The sequence below is a fragment of the Loxodonta africana genome, chromosome 13 (genome assembly GCF_030014295.1).
Source record: "Loxodonta africana isolate mLoxAfr1 chromosome 13, mLoxAfr1.hap2, whole genome shotgun sequence".
In the NCBI taxonomy this organism is placed as follows: domain Eukaryota; kingdom Metazoa; phylum Chordata; class Mammalia; order Proboscidea; family Elephantidae; genus Loxodonta; species Loxodonta africana.
The window spans coordinates 2,040,547-2,058,146 of record NC_087354.1 but is presented as its reverse complement, the minus strand read 5'-3'; the positions used below and the strand labels follow the sequence as shown (position 1 = coordinate 2,058,146).

At 43.4% G+C, this 17,600-nt stretch overlaps 5 non-coding genes across 5 annotated transcripts; all 5 read right to left on the bottom strand.

Annotated features, from left to right (window-relative positions):
- Positions 1 to 4,119: 4,119 nt before the first annotated feature.
- On the bottom strand, positions 4,120 to 4,210 carry LOC111747882 (small nucleolar RNA SNORD116). Its single transcript, XR_002783838.1, has one exon. It is a non-coding gene; the product is annotated as a small nucleolar RNA SNORD116 (small nucleolar RNA).
- Positions 4,211 to 6,677: 2,467 nt separating this feature from the next.
- Positions 6,678 to 6,769, bottom strand: LOC111747877 (small nucleolar RNA SNORD116). Its single transcript, XR_002783833.1, has one exon. It is a non-coding gene; the product is annotated as a small nucleolar RNA SNORD116 (small nucleolar RNA).
- A 2,696-nt stretch (positions 6,770 to 9,465) lies between these two features.
- Positions 9,466 to 9,557, bottom strand: LOC111747883 (small nucleolar RNA SNORD116). Its single transcript, XR_002783839.2, has one exon. It is a non-coding gene; the product is annotated as a small nucleolar RNA SNORD116 (small nucleolar RNA).
- Positions 9,558 to 13,242: 3,685 nt separating this feature from the next.
- Positions 13,243 to 13,334, bottom strand: LOC111747880 (small nucleolar RNA SNORD116). The gene has a single exon (XR_002783836.1). It is a non-coding gene; the product is annotated as a small nucleolar RNA SNORD116 (small nucleolar RNA).
- Positions 13,335 to 15,593: 2,259 nt separating this feature from the next.
- LOC111747875 (small nucleolar RNA SNORD116) lies at positions 15,594 to 15,686 on the bottom strand. The gene has a single exon (XR_002783831.1). It is a non-coding gene; the product is annotated as a small nucleolar RNA SNORD116 (small nucleolar RNA).
- Positions 15,687 to 17,600: the final 1,914 nt, after the last annotated feature.

Genomic DNA, 17,600 nt, shown 5'->3' with positions numbered 1-17,600 from the left:
ACTCATCTGGTAATGGTCTAATCTCTAAAAGTTATAGAAAACTATAACAACTCAACAGCAAGAAGACAAAGAAACCAATTACAAAATGGGAAAAGGACATGAACAGAAACTTCACAAAAGGGGACACTCACGTGGTGAACAAACACACATAAAGATGTTCACCATGATTAGCCATTAGTGAGACACAAATCAAAACTACCATGAGATACCATCTCACCCCTGGCTAATATGGCACTTGTTGAAGATGTGTAGAGATTAGAACCCTAATCCATTCCTGGTTAGACTGTATCTTAGTCATCCAATGCTCCTTTAACAGAAATACCACAAGTGGATGGTTTTTACAAAGAGAAATTTATTTTCTCACAAACACAGTCTAGTAGACTACAAGACCAAATTCAGAGCATCAGCTCCAGGGGAAGCCTTTCTCTGTCGGCTCTGGAGGAAGGTCCTTCTCATTAATCTCCCCCGGACTAGGAGTTTCTCCGCGCAAGAACCCCAGGTCCAAAGGACACACTTGGCTCATGGTGCTGTGGTGGTGCAGGCCACACCCCAGGGAAACTCCCTTTATATTGGATCAGGGATGTGACCTGCTAAAGGTGTTACAATCCGACCCTAATCCTCTTTAACATAAAATTACAATCACACAATGGAGGACAACCACGCAATACTGGGAATCATGGCCTAACCAAGTTGACACATATTTGTGGGGGACATGATTCAATCCATGACAGACTGTAAGAGGGCACAACCACTGTGGAAAATGGTGCAGTGATTCCTCAAAAACTAGAAATAGAACTACCCTATGAACCAGCAATCCTACTCCTAGGTATTATGCAAAATACCTCCTACAGAACCAAAAGTAGCAACACGAACAGACAATACCTATGTTCATTGCAGCTTTATTCACAATAGCAAAAAAGTGGAAACCAAGTGTCAATCAATGGAGAAATGGATAAGTAAAATGTTCATACGTACAACAGAATACTACACAACCATAAAGAAAAATGATGAGCCCACGAAATATATTAGTGCATGGATGGACCTGGATGGTATAATGCTTAGTGAAATAAGTCAAGAACGTGAGGACAAATATTGTATGATCTCTCTTTTATAAAAACACACACAAAAACAAGAATACGTGCATATAAAGAGACTAATGTTCATTGTAGGTTATCAGAGAGAGGTGAGGGAACTGGGAGAAAGATGTTTTAAATTGTAGATACCTGTTATTTTTGGGAAAAGTGGCACCAAATGTGAGTGTAGTGAGTACTGCATGACCAAAATAAAAGATGTTGCTGAGCACTCAAAAGAAAATGATGCCGGTACTGAAGCATTTGATGTATGTACGATGGCAACAATTTAAACAGAAACCAAAGAACTAGTATAAAATCACATATGGGTAGGTACAGGAATATAGGTATATGGGTAGGTAGAGGTGTATACGTATCTGAAAACAGAAGTTTCTTTATGTATGTGTGGAGCCCTGGTTGCACACTGGCTAAGAGATCACCTCTAACCAAAAGGTCGGTAGGTTGAATCCACTGGCTGCTCCTTGGAATCCTGCTGGGCAGTTCTACTCTGTCCTACAGGGTCGCTAAGAGTCAGAATCAACTTGATGGCAACGGGTATGGTTTTGGTTTTTTACATGTATGTGTATACACAGATATGTGGGTGCAGACACAATTACAAATACTCCTCAGATGTAAGCAAACACCTTCTGAGGCTGGTTTTCTGGGTTTGAAGGCTTAAGTCTATAGATTCACGGGACAACTCAGTGAGTTGTCATAGTTCATGAAGTTCAAGTTTGGAATCCTAGTGAAGTGAGTAGCATCTGGAGCCTTAAAAAATCTTGTGAGTGACCATTTAAGATATAACTATTGGTCTCTAATCATCAGTAGCAAAAGTGTAACAAGGTAACCAAAATCTCAGAGAAGAAACAAATCTATAGGACTGACAGCCTACTAGATACATGGCTCCATCTATCCTGAAACCAGAAGAACTAGACGGTGCCCAGCTACCACCATTCACTGTTCTGACTGGGGTCGTAACAGATGGTCCCGGACAGGGAGCACAACACAGAGTTCCTGACAGAGCAGGAGAAAAGTGGTATGCAGAATTCAAACTTTAGTAAAAGGACCAGACTTAAGGATCTGACTGAGACTAGAGAGACCCAGAAGACATGGCCCCCAGACTCTCTGTTAACCCCAAACTAAAACTATTCCCAAAGCCAACTCCTCGCAGAAAGATTAGACTGGACTGTAAGATATTAAATGATACCTGTGAAGACTGTGTGTCTTAGTGCAAGGAGGTAAAAAAAAATTTTTTTTTTTACACGAGACTAAATGGGAAGCTCCCGACCAAAGGCGAGATGAGAAGGCAGAAACAAACAGGAGCTGGTTGAATGGGCATGGGAAATACAGGGTGGATAGAAGAAATATGCTATCACATAAGGAGACCAACTAGGATCACATAACAATGTGTTAGAAATTATTATATGAGAAACTAACTGGAATTTTAAGCTTAAAGCACAATAAAAGCAATTTTTGTAATGTAGAACAAAACTCAATTTTTTAAAAAAGACCAGACTAACTGGACCAATTAAGACCAGAGCACTCCCTGAGACTCTCGCCCTGAGATACTCTTTAAATCTAGAACTGAAACAATTCCTTGAGATCACCTTCTAGCGAAATACCAGAGTGGCACACGAATGAAAGGATACTAACCATGAGAATGGTGTTCTACAAAAAATCATGTGTAAGAGATCAAAAGGTCAAAATTTACTCTAAGGCTAAGATGAGAAGATATGGGGGAGGAAAACTAGAGTACTGCAAATAGAACAACAAGAACACAAAGAGAATGTTCACACATTATGACAAAGATAACTACTGTCACTGAACAAAGTGGGGTGTAAATTACCAAATGGGAGCCTAACTGGCTATGTAAGTTTTCACAAAAAAGAAAAAAAATTGTATAAAACTTTGTTTGCTTTGGCTGTTGAAGCCCTTTGATGTTCTATAATAAATTCCAGAAAAATGAATTACACACACAACTGACAGGGTTCTGATAAAGGTAAGGTACAATGCTTCCCCTGCCAGTGGCTTACCCAGATGCTACAAGCCTCATTGCTCAGACTTCCAGGACTAAGTGCACAGTTCCTAAGTCATATATCGCTGTGCCAGAGAGGAGAGATAGAGCTTCTGTGAAAAACACCTTCCCTGAAGAACCACAGAGGGAGAATGGGCAATGGAGACACGAATAAATGCTTCTAATAGAAATTTAACGATGGAAGGCAAGGGTATGCCAATGGATCTCTTCAACACTCCACAAAGACAACAAGCGAACAAACACTGGGGAATATACACAGTAAGTCATTAAAGGTTGGAGGCCGACCTACAATCCACCTGTGCACACCTGAACGTTCCAATCCACGAGCTGTAGCTCAGACTCCTCACTACCAAACTGAAAAGCACAGAATCACCTACATCAAACTTAAGAAAAAAATCCTCTGCCAAACACATTTTAGGACACGTAAACACTTTTAGGAGCAATTCACCCTCTTTCCCGTTTCCCATGGCAAACAGTCGCCACAGCATGTTGCCAGAGCATAAACAAGGCAATGATTCAAAGCTATGCGACTGGATAGGTTTTGCGTGAAATGAGTATAGCTACGTGATCATCGCGTATCATTTTCAATTCTACACATCCTGGCAGACACTCGTGTTCCTCATCAAATGAAAATATGCATAAAGATCTCCCTAACTGCATGACATGAGACTCTAAGCATACCGATAACCTTCTCTTTCCCTGTAGTAGGGATAGGAAGCTAGGGTTATGCCCAAAGGACAAAAGGCCAGCACACACCCATGCTGCGGGATCACCAGGCCTACACTGCCTAGACACTCACGCATGTACTCATTTAATCTGTAAATCTGTAGCAAGCCTGCCCTCAAAGTGAGGCCAACCCACAAGGGAATCTGCTATCCAATGACATTTCTAGGACCAGATGTTTCCCTGTGTGCAAATCTGGAATTTTCCAGAAGTTCTGGTGGAATCTGAAGGCACAAAGGGGAGCCAGTGGATGTTGTCCCTGACTGGTGTGCTGGTCAGAATCACTGTGCTGGACATCAGATTGATAAGCGAGATAGTAGGGGTTTTCACACATTTTGTTCAGATTTCCAAGAGATGTATATGTAGAAGTCATCCTCAGTCCAAGCACATTCATAACCACTGAATTTGATCAAGGCGTAGTCTGTCCTTTTGGTCAACCAAAGAACTCAAATGACCAACAGCGACATGGAGCTACGGGGCCAGGGCACTGAGTGAAGAGGGGGCCAATCCATTCAAAGGTGAAACTCCACGTGCCATTAATGACATGAGAAGACGTAGGTCACTGCAGGCATATGGAATCCTTTTGAGAATACCGATACTTTATGGCACAAATATACAGACCTGCCCTAGGCAATCCAACGTGTGTATTCAGACCCAATGCCACCATTAGTCCAGTGATTCTCTCCCCTCTGTGAGACTGAAATGCAACCAGGAATTTCCTTCAGACCACTTGGCTTTCATTCCAGAAAATCTCCATCTGAAAAAGGTAAGAAGTAAAATGCAGGCAACAATCACGAGGCCATTTGTTTCCCAGGGGATAGCCTGCAGCTGTACTTCAATGAATTTGAATATGGATGGAGGCATGCATGTACGTATGACTGACAGAAATACATATGTATCTGTGCTTGTGACATGTGCGTATTTACAGAACTACGCAATGCGGTAACAAAGATCCGTTGGGGAAAATCAGCTGGTCAGAAACCCAGAACGTGTACACCTGAAGGGCAATGAGATGCTACATAAAAGTATCTGTCTTGTCCACTTGTGGATGCTAAAAGGTGCCTTGTGCCCTGGATAAATGATTTTCTTTTAAAGCACTGCACCTCTTTCTCTACCTTATACCTGAAAATGAGTTTGACAGTGACACCTATGTTAGATCTTTGGAAGACATTGGAACTCAACTGCCCTTGGTTAGACACTAACCACCACCCAAGAATATAGATACTGTGATAACATGTGGTGGAAAAAAAAAGTACCTCTGGTAAATAGTGCAAGAAGCAAAAGCCGCCAGGCTTACAAGGTCAACCCCAATTCAAACTTGCTACTTGCTCATCATAACTAATAAAAAAAGCCGTAAGTAGGCCCAGGCATGAACCTCAGCCAAGAATTCAATGGGTAGGCACAATATTGGGGGCTCCAAGTGCCAACAGTAAGTTGGACCCGATCCCACTTTACTTGACCTTTCACATTCTTTGAGTTTCAATAATGAGGCAGCCCAGGACACCTCAACAATCACCTCACCACACAAAGATAGCACCTCCACGCACGCCACACAACCACACTGCAGTCTAACCTCAAGTCCCAATTCTTTGTGACATACAATCCCAGAGCCAAATGGAGGGATACCAAGATCATCCTAAACTAGAATAACTGAAACAGCCAAATGTCAACGTATCATCCATCACTTCTCAAACAGATGAACTGCTTAAACCACAAAGACACCGGAACCAATGAAATGACTGACTCCCACAATTGAGGGGATTCCAATGAAGGTAAGGTATACTGTTTTCCCTGCCAGTGAATTTCCCAGAGACAGCTCACTGCCCTGACTTCCAGGACTAAGCACACTGACACCAAGTCACACATTTGCTGTGCCGGGGAGTGAGATAGGGTGGGACAGGGCTTCCATGAAAAACACCTGCCCCACAGAACCATGGAGGGAGAATGGGCAAAGTGGAGACACGAATGAATGTTTCCAGTTGGACTTTAATGATGGAAGGCATGCATATCCCAATGGATCTCTTCAATGCTCCATAAAGACAAACAGCAAACTAACAACTCAGAAATATACACAGTAGGTTATTAAAGGAGGGAGGCCAAATTACACCCACTCATGAACATCCACACATTCCCATCCAGGAACTGTATCTCAAACTCCTCACTTCCAAGTTGGAAAGTACAGAAACACCTAAGACAATCTTATAAAAAGAAAAAAACAGAAACACCTAGGGCAACCTTAGGAAAAAAAATCCTCCGCCAAACACACTTTAGGACACTTAAACACTTTACAAATGATTCTCCCTCTTTACTCCTTCCCTTGGACAATAGTTGCCAAGGCATGTTGCCATAGGACAGACAAGGCAATGATCTGAAACCATGTGACTGGATTGGTTCTTCGGTGAAATGAATACAGCTACATGACCATCACGTATTGTTTTTCATTCTACTTGCACAATAAATAAACGTCAAAAGATCATCCTCACTGAATGACATGAGACTCTAAGCATTGCCTATAAGGCCCTCTTTCCTCATAGTAGGAACTAGCACCTAGAGGATATGCCTGAAGGACAGAAAAAAAAAGCCAACAGACACCATGCTGCAGGATCATGGGACCTATGCTGCCTGCTCACTCACTCATTTGCTCATTCCACCTGTACACGTGTGGGCTACCTTGCCCTCAAAGGGGGGCCAATCCACCAGGGAATCTGCTACTCAATGAGGTGTAGGACTAGATGTCGTCCTATGTGCAAAACTGGGAACTTCCAGAAGTTCTGGCAGAATGTGGAGCCACAAAGGGGAGCCAATGAATGTTGTCCCTCATTCATGTATTGGCCAGTATAAGACAATGTGGACCTCAGGTCGATGAGCAAGACGGTAGGGGTTTTTCACTCATTTTGTTCAGATTTCCAAGGAATGTATATATGGATTTCATCATTGATCTAAGTACATTCTTAACCACTGAATTGGGCTAAGGCACTGAACGAACACAGGAGTCAATCCACTCAAGACATGAAACTCTGCATGCCTTTAGCGTATGAGAAGAAACAGGTCACTGTGGGTCTACTGAATCCACTTGAGAATTCTGGTCCATTACACCACGAATATACTGACCTGCTCTCGGCGATCCAATGCCTGTGTTCAGACCCAATACCACCATTAGTCCAATGACTCTCTCCACTCTGTAGGACTGAAATACAATCTGGAATTTCCTTTAATCCACTTGGCTTTCATTCCAGAAAATCTCCATCTAAAAAAAGTAAGAGGAAAGACAGGCACTTATGAGATTCATATGCAGGTACATTACAGGCAACAGTCATGAGGGATAGCCTGCAGCTATACTTCATTAGCTCTTAGTATGGATGGAGGCATGTGTGTACGTATCAGTGACATCATACACATATGTATGTGTGCTTGTGCACACAAGTGTATTTAGAAGTTGCGCACCCCGCCTCCTTCTCTAATTTCTACCTTAAAATGAGTTTGACAGTGACACCTACGTTGTATCTTTGAAAGACATCAGAACTGAACTGCCCTTGATAAGACTCTTACGAGCAACCCAGAATATAGACACTGCAATAATATGCAGCACCCCTGGCAAATAGGACAAGATGCAAAAGCTGCCAGGCTTACAAGGTCAACCCTGATTCAAATTGGCCAACTGCGCATCATACTAATAAAAAATGCCCTATCTACAGAGGCAAAATCCTCAGCCAAGAGCTCAATTAGTAGGCACGGTATTGGAGGCTCAACTCTCCATCAGGGAGTTGGGCCCATTCCCATTTTACCTACCTGTTCACATTCTTTGAACTTTAATGCTGTGGCAGCACAGAAATGTTACCACTGACCTGACCACACGAAGGGAGGCCATACAACCATCCTGCAGTCTGACTTCAAATTCCAATTCCTCCTGACGCACAATCCCAAAGCCAAAAGGGGAAAAGCCAAGATGATCCTAAACTTGTGTAACTGAAACAGCCAGACATCAGCATATCACTCCTGAAACTACTGAGCTGCTTCAATCTAAAAGACACTGGAAACCAATGAGACGAATGATATCCACAACTGAGATGATTCCGATGAGGGTTAGGTACAATGCTTCCCCTACCAGTGAATTGCCCAGGCACTATAAGGCTCATTACCCTGACTTCCAGGACTAAGAACAATGTTACCAAATCATATATTCCCTGTGCCAGGGTGTGAGATAGGGGATCTGCAAAAAAAAAAAAAAAAAAAAAACCTGCCCCGAAATCCACAGATGCAGAATGGGCAAACTGGCGACACAAATTAACGTTTCCAGTTGGACTTTAATGATGGAAGGTAAGCATATGCCAATGGATCTTTTCAAGGCTCCATAAAGACAAACACAAAGCTAACAACTTGGGAATATACATAATAGGTCATTAAAGATCGGAGGCCAAACTACACCCACTGGTACACATCTGCACATTCCCTTCCAGGAACTGTAACTCAGACTCCTTACTTCCAAACTGAAAAGCACAGAAACACCTAGACCACTGTTAGGAAAAAAATTCTCTGCCAAACACACTTTAGGACACTTAATGGAACTTGATGGCAATTCTCCTTCATTCTTCCAATGGCCAACAGCCAAGGAGGCATGTTGCAGTAGCATAGACAATACAGTAATTTGAACCCATGTGACTGGATTAGTTCCAGACTGCAATGAGTGTAGGTACATGACCATCACATGCTGTTTTTCATTCTACACAACCTGACTGACAAGTTTTATTCACACATTTAAAAAATGCCAAAAGATCTTGCTAATTTTGGGACATGAGACTCTAAACGTAGCTTATGAGGCTTTCTTTCCTTGTAGTAGGGACTGGCAGTTAGAGGGTATGCACAAAGGACAAAAAAAGAAAATGCCAGCAGAGACCATGCTGAGGGATAACTGGGTGTCTTGGTTAACTAGTGCTGCTATAATAGAAATACCACAAATGGATGGCTTTAACAAAGAGAAGTTTATTTCTTCACAGTTAAGTAGACTAAAAGTCCAAATTCAGGGCATCAACTCCAGGGGAAGGCTCCTTCACTCTGTGGGCCTTCCCATTAGTCCACCCCCAGAATAGAAGCTTCTCCACGCAGGGACCCTGAGTCCAAAGGAAGCGCTCTGATTCCAGCACTGCTTTCTTGGTGGTATGAAGATCCCAACTCTCTGCTTACTTCCCTTTCCTTTTATCTCTTGAGAAACCAAAGGTGGTGCAGACCACACCCCAGCGAAACTCCCTTTGCATGGGATGAGGGATGTGATCTAGTAAGGGTGTTATAATCCCACCCTAATTAAAATCACAAAATGGAGGACAACCACAGAATACTGGGAATCATAGCTAACCAAGTTAATACACACATTTTTAGGGGACATAATTCAACCATGACACTGGGCCTATGCCATCTGGACACACACTTGTGTGCTCATTCAACCTACACTGGTGTTGCCTAGCTTACCCACAAAGTGGGCCAAACCACCAGGGAATCTGGTACCCAAAAAGATCTATAGGACTGGATATCGCCCTGTGCGCAAATCTGGGCACTTCCAGAAGTACTGGAGGAGTGTGGGGCCACGAAAGGGAGCCAATGGATGTTGTTCCTCACTCATGTGTTAGCCAGAATCAATGTACTGGACCACAGGTCAATGAGCTAGACAATACAGGTTTTTCACTAGTTTTGTTCAGATTCCCAAGGAATGTACATGTAGAAGTCATCGTCAATTCAAAAACATTCATAACTACTGGATTGCTCAAGGTGTAGTCTGTCCTTTTGGTCAGCCAAAGGACTCAAAAGACCACGAGCAATATGGAACTCCAAGGCCAAGGCACTGAGAGAACAAAAGAGCCAATCCACTCAAGAGGTGAAACTGCACGGGCCATTGATGACATGAGAAGAAATATGTCACTTCAGGCCTATGGAATCCTAGTGAGAATACTGATCTGTTGTGGAACAAATATACTAACCTGCCCTGTGCGACCCAACGGATGCCTTCGGAACCAACGCCTCCATTAGTCCAGAGAATCTCTCCCCTCTGGGAGACTGAAATGCAACCTGGAATTCCTTCAATCCACTCGGCTTTCATTCCAGAAAAACTCCATCTGGAAAACGTAAAAGGAAAGAGAGGAATTCATGAGATCCATGTGCAGGTACAACACAGGCAACAACCACAAGGCCATTGGATTTCCAGTGGGACAGCCTGCAGCTATGTCTCATTGACTGAATATGGATGGAAGCATGCATGTTTCTTTGAGTGACATCATATACATATGTATGTGTGCTTGTGCACATGCATGTATTTAGAGAGCTACATAACACATTAACAAAGATCCGCTGGGGACAATCATCGGGTCCAAAACTCAGCACGCATACACCTGAAGGGCAATGAGCTGCTACATGAATGTACCCGTCTTGACCACTTGTGGATATTAAAAAGTGCCCTGTGCCCTGGATAAATGGCTTTCTTTGAAAGTACCCTGCATCTTTCTCAGCCTTCAACCTGAAAATGAGTTTGACAGTGACACCTATGTTATAGCTTTGGAAGACATCAGAACTGAACTGCCCCTGGACAGACACTGACGAGCACCTGCGAATAAATATACTTCGATAAAATGCAGCACCTCTAGCAAATAAGATAAGCAGCAGAAGCTGCCAGGCTTACAAGGTCAACACTGACTCAAATCTGCCACTTGCTCATCATAACTAATAAAAATTCCCTACCTAGGCCCCAGTGCAATCCTCAGCTGAGAGCTCAACGGGCAGGCACAATATTGGGGGCTCAAGTCTCCATTAGGGAATTGGGCCCGTTCCCACATTCTTTGAGCTTCAATGTTGTGGCAGTACCGGACACTTCACCACTCACCTCACCATACAGAGGTATCACCTCCATGCAGGCCACACAACCACCTTTCAGTCTAACTTCAAATTCCAATTCCTTGCAGCGTACAATCCCAGAGCCAAAAGGAGAAAAGCCAAGATTATCCTAAACTTGAATAACTGCAACCGAAGAACTCAAATGTCCGCAAGCAACTTGGAGCTCTGGGGCCCAGGCACTGAGCAAACAGAGACAATCCACTCAAAAGGTGAAAACTCCACATGCCCTTAATGACACGAGGAGAAATAGATCACTTCAGTCCAATGTAAACCTAGTGAAAATACCAGTCTGTTATGGCACAAATATACTGACCTGAACTGGGTGATTCAAGGCATGTATTCAGACCTAACATCACCATTAGTCCAGTGACTCTCTCCCCTCTATGAGACTGAAATACAACCTGGAATTTTTTTCTATCTACTTGGCTTTCATTCTAGAAAAACTCCATCTGAAAAATGTAAGAGGAAAGAGAGTTACTCATGATCCATATGCAGGGATCACACAGGCAACAATCACAAGGCTATTAGATTTCTGGGGGCTAGCCTGCGGCTATACTTCATTAAATTTCAACACGGATGGAGGCATGCATGTATGTATGAGTGACATCATACACATATGTATGTGTGCTTCCGCACACGTGTGGATTTAGAGACCTACATAACATGGTACCAAGGATCCACTGGGGACAATCATTAGGTCAAAAACTAAGCATGTGTACACGTGAAGGGCAATGAGCTGCTACATAAACATATCCATCTTGATGACTTGTGGATGCTAAAAGATGCCTTGTGCCCTGGATAAATGGCTTTCTTTGAAAGCATCCCACCTCTTTCTCTACCTTCTACCTTGAAAGGAGTTTGACAGCAACACCTATGTTGTATCTTTGGAAGACATCAGAACTGAACTTCCCCCAGGCAGACACTTACGAGCACCCAAGAATACAGACACTGATAATATGTGGCATCTTTGGCAAATAGGACAAGAAGCAGAAGCTGCCAGGCTTACAAGAGCAACCCCGACTCAAACATGCTACTTTCTCACCATACCTAATAAAAAATGCCTCCCTAGGCCCAGGGTCAATCCTCAGCTGAGAGCTCAATGGGTAGGCACCGTACAGGGGGCTCAAGGCTCCAACAGGAAGCTGCGACCGTTCCCACGTTACTTGCCTTTTCACATTCTCTGAGCTTCAATGCTGTGGCGGCTCAGGACACTTCACCACTCACCTCACCACACAAAGGTATCACCTCCCTGCATCCCACACAACCACGTTTCAGTCTAACCTCAAGTTTCAGTTCCTTGCAGCATACAATCCCAGAGCCAAAAGGAGAAAAGTCAAGAGTATCCTAAACTCCCATATCTGAAATAGCCAGGCATCAACTTCTCATCTATTATTCCTCTAACAACTGAACTGCTTAAATCGCAGTAACATCGGAAACCAATGAGATGAATGACATCCACAACTGAGACGATTCTGACGAAGGTAAGGTATAATGCTTCCCTTGCCAGTGAATTGCCCAGACACTACACAAATCATTGCCCTGACTTTCAGGACTAAGTGCACTGATACAAAGTCATATATTCACTGTGTCAGCGGTTGCAACAGGGTATCCTCGAAAAACACCTGCCCCAAAGATCCATGGAGGGAGAATGGCCAAAACATAGACACAAATGAATGATTCCAGTTAGGCTTTAATTATGGAAGGCAAGCGTATGCCAACGGATCTTTTCAAAGCTCCATAAAGACAAACAGCAAGCTACCAACTTAGGAATATACACACTAGGTCATTAAAGATCAGAGGACAAAATACACCCACCCATACATATCGGCACAGTCCCTTCCAGGAACTTTATCTCAGACTCCTCATTTCCAAATTGAAAAGCACAGAAACACCTAGGCCAACCTTAGGAAAAAAAAATCCTCTGCCAAACACACTTTTGCACACTTATACATTTTATGAGCAATTCTCCCTGTTTCTCCTCCCATGGCCAACAGTAGCCAAAGCATGTTGTCATAGCATAGACAACGATTCAAAACCATGTGAGTGGACTGGTTCTTGCATGAAATGAATGTAGCTAAATGACCGTCACACAGTTTTTCATTCTATACATCCCGACTGATACACGTCTTACTCACACAATAAAACAACGCCAAAAGATCTTGCTAATTGCGTGACATGAGATTCTAAGCATAGCCTATGAGGCTCTCTTTCCTTGTAGTAGGTACTGGCACTTAGAGGGTGTGCCTGAACAACAGCAAAAAAATGCCAGCGGAGACCATGCTGCGGGATCACAGGGCCAACTCCACTTGGTCACTCACTCATATACTCATTCAACCTGGACACGTGTTGGCTAGACTACCCTCAAAGTGTAGCCAACCTGCCAGGGAAGCTGCTACCCAGTGAGGTCTGTACAGCTGGATTCTGCCCTGTGCACAAATCTGGGCACTTCAAGAAGTTCTGGTCTAATGTGGGGCCACGAGGAGGAGCCACTGGATGCTGTCCTTGACTCCTGTATTGGCCAGAATCAGATGGTATGCTGGACCTCAGGTTGCTAAGAGAGACAGTAGGGGTTTCTCACTCATTTTGTTCAGATTTCCAAGGAATGTATGTGTGGAAGTCATAAACGATCCAAGCACATTCATAGCCTCTGGATTGTCCAAGATGTGGTATGTCCTTTTGGTCAACTGAAGAACTCAAAAGACCATCAGCAATGGAGCTCTGGGGTCAAGGCACTGAGTGAAGGGAGGAGCCAATCTACCCAAGAGGATAAACTCCACATGCCATTAACGACATGAGAAGAAATAGGTCACTGAGGGCCTATGGAACCCTCGTGAGAATACCGGTCTGGTGTGGCACAAATATACTGACCTGCCCTGGGTGATTCAACGCCTGCATTCAGATGAAAGGCCACCATTAGTTTAGTGATCCCTTCCCCTCTGCTGGACTGAAACGTAACCTGGAATTTCCGTCAATACACTTGGCTTTCACTGCAGAAAAACTCCACCTGAAAAATGTAAGAGGAAAGAGAGGCACCTGTGAAGTCCATACAGAAGGACAAGACAGGTAAAAATCACAAAGGACAATGAAAAGGGCATGATATAACAATACTTTGGCATCATGTTCTCTATGCCTCCTGGAGACTCAATCATCCATGGTTGACAACACTGTGCCCATGCATCATTTCAATGCCCTCTGAAGACACATAATAACACACTTATTCACTAGAATATAGACTGCAGGTAAACAGGACCCAAATGCAGAAATTCAGTAGAATGGTCGCCAGACATTCTCTCCGGGGCACCACTCACCAAACCTCAAGTTCTCCAAGAAGCACAGGTGAGAAAGCCCAGTGACAAAGCTGCATGACAAACAGGCCACAACTGACACAAACCATGGGCTGCCTCATTAAAACTACACAAAACCACCCATCTCAAGGACAATAGACAAGTCTCATTAACTCTGTCACTTCCGATAAACAATGGTCTGTAATAAATCCCTCCCAGAGGTTCGAAGACCTTATCACTTGCAACTCACGGCCACAACCACTGGGCTTCACTGCTGTCACCGCTGAAGAAAAGTTCTTACACAACTGACTATTTAGAGCTCTCACCATTCTGTCTGGAGCACAAGCACCCTGACAGAGAAACTCAAGGAGGAAACTTTCTACGGGTCCTCAAGAGTTGGAACGACTATTCCAGGATCCTCCTGATCTAACCTGTGGAACCCATGTAGCATCCAATCTGTCACACGGACATTATCTGCTATACTGTAATGTTGAAGAAATTCATAAAATACCCCATCAACAGAACACACAAAAATGCCAAAACTGGAAAAAAAAAAACACACTCAAATAAAGGACTCTGATGTAGTTTAAGTGTAATTTCTACCATGGCAGTAAGCCTCTCGGACTTGCAAAGAACGGCTCTATTGCTCAAACTGACATCCGACATGTGTGAAGAAGTGGACTTTGAAAAAGTCCTTAAACTTGAAACCTCAGTGGGCCACAAGTCAAAAGAGAGAAACGAATATTGGTTCCAAACTAAAGCATCCATGGTTGGCAACACTCTGCCCATGCATTTCTTCAGTGACTTCTGAAGACGCATAATAGCACAGTTACTCACTGGAATACAGACACCAGATAAACAAAAGCTGACTGCAAAAATACCTTACCAATGGCCTCCAGACACTCCCTTTCGGCCACCACTCACCATACATTCAGTTCCCCAAACAGTACAAGTGGGACAGCCCCCAAAATGCAAAATAAGCTTGTGATATACAAGTGGACATACAATCACATCACAAGCTATACTCTCCATGTTCACCTGACCAGGGTTATCAATCAGGAGAGCATTTGGATTCCCCTGCAGAAGAGATGGACAAGTCAATTTCTGGAAAACTTAACAGGGCTGCACTGTGTTGGTGCTTGAAGCGAGTATGGATAACCTCCCATCTTGATTTCCTATTCATGCTACTGGAACACCATTGGCAGTCAAATTCTTTTACCGAAACAGGAAACAACAGAACGTGTATGACTAATCGACCTAACGGGGACTCGGCATGACGGATGGGTCCCCGTTACCCTTCATGTAGTGACATGCAGTCAACGGGCTAACCTGATGGACAAAAATGCAAAAATGCAGCCACATGAGGGAAAACCATTCATATGCCACCACCAGAATGACCAACTGAAACAAAACACACAGGTGCTGGCAACCTTGCACTCAAGAGCAACCATTCCACCAGGGAATTTGCTAGTCCTGGACATCTACCTCAGAAAACATTTCCACTGCCCATGAGATTGAGGCTTCCGAAGGTTGAGGCACTTCTTTCTGGCAGGTGTATAACCAAATGGCCCCTCACTCCTTTACCCTGCTTTGATGCAATGTGCTGGACCTCAGTTCAATGAGTGAGACAGTAGTGAGTTTTCACTCATTTTGTTCAGCTTTTCCAATGAATGTTTAGGTGGGAGTTATCATTGATCCATGCACATTCATAGGCACATGTCCTCATGAGCCTACTGCATGGTAGAGCAGTTGTATAGCCAAAGACCTCAAAAGTCTCCAGCAATGGCAAACATACAGAGCCATACCACTGAGACTGGAAAAGGTCCAGTGTGCACACAAAGTGGACCTCTGCATGTCATTTGATGAAGAAAGAGAAATAGGCATTGCCAAAAATAAAATTCTCCTGATCATCTCCCTTAGCTTACCACGTGAGTCATCTCTGATTACTTTAGAATGTGTGGCTGTACCAATCCCAAGAATTCCCTTGCATCTATGGTAAGATGGAACAAAGGAAACATCTTGGGATCCATGTTGTACTATCTCCATGGCAACTCCACCTGAAAAGTGAAGTGCAAACATAGGCTGGTTTGAGATGCTTTCAAGGTTACATGCGTAACAAGCACAAATAAACACTTTCTCATACGTCAATATCAGGCTTTTCCATTTTCTTCCCTTCTGGTATTTATGTGGGTATGACCAAATTTAACACATGTGTCTTCGTGTGCCTGAGAGATTCATGGTGAGGGGTATAAATGTGTCCACTCTGCACAATTCTTTGGTCCCATCCCTGCACAAATGCTCCAGAACTTCAAAGCCTGCAAACATGAAGTTGCCGCCTCTGACCACTTCTCAATTTCACACAGTGCATAAGCCCTTTCACCGTTCGGGTACAAATTTCCAAAGAAATTCCTGGCCTCTGGATATGCACTCATCCTCGAAAAATGCTGCGAACAAATGCAAACAGTACGACTCTGCAAGCATGGCGTATGAACTGCCTTTGGTCTATAAACCCCCCCAAAAAAAAAAAAAAACCAATGATAAAATATGGCAACTCTGAGACACTGGCCCAAACAGAGCCATGCTGCATGACAAAGAGGCCAAAACTGACACAAACCATGGGCGGCCTCATTACAACTACACAAAACCTCCCATCTCCAGTACAACAGAGAACTCGTATTAACTTGGTCACTTCCAATACACAATGGTCCACGATAAATCCCTCCCAAAGATTCAAAGACCTAACCACTTGCAATGCACAGTCACGACAACTCAGCATGAATGCTGTCACTGCCCAGGAAACTTTATCACACAAATGACTACTCAGAACTATCATCATGTTGTCTGGAGCACAAGGACCCTGACAGAGAAACTCAAGGAGGAAACCTTCCACAGTTCCTCAAGAGTCAAAATGACTACCCTAGGATCCTTCTGACCAAACCAACAGAAGCCATGTAGCATCTAATCTGTCATCCATGCATTATCTGCTATTACTAGAATTTTTTTTTTGTGCTTTATGTGAAAGTTCACAGCTAAAGTTAGTTCCTCATACCAAAATTTATATACACATTGTTATGTGACCCTAGTTGCTCTTTCTATAATGTGATGGCACACTTGTACTTTCTACCCCGGATTTCCTGTGTCCATTAAACCTGCTCCTATCCCATTTTGCCTTCTCATCTTGCCTCCGGACAGTAGCTGCCCATTTAGTCTCATGTATCTACTTGAACTAAGAAGCACTCTTCAAGAGTATCATTTTATGTCTTGTAGTCCAGTCTAATCTTTGTCTGAAGAGTAGGGTATTGGTTCTGGGTTAACAGAGACTTTTGGCCTCACAGTCACTTTTCATGAAAACAACCCAACTCTTCGTATGCATTCTTTCTCCCACAAGGTTGCACGTCAACACCAGTGTTACCACTCTAGGGGCAGTCATAAATAAACTGATCCAGGATCTAGCCATTCTAACTTACAACTGCAAAGACCCTATTTTCTATATAAAGTCATATTCAGAGGCTCTGGATGAACATATTTTTAACAGGGGTCATCATTCAACCCACTAGAAACCACCGTCTGGTTTCCCAAAATTTCTGCCAATCCCATATGCAGAATACACTG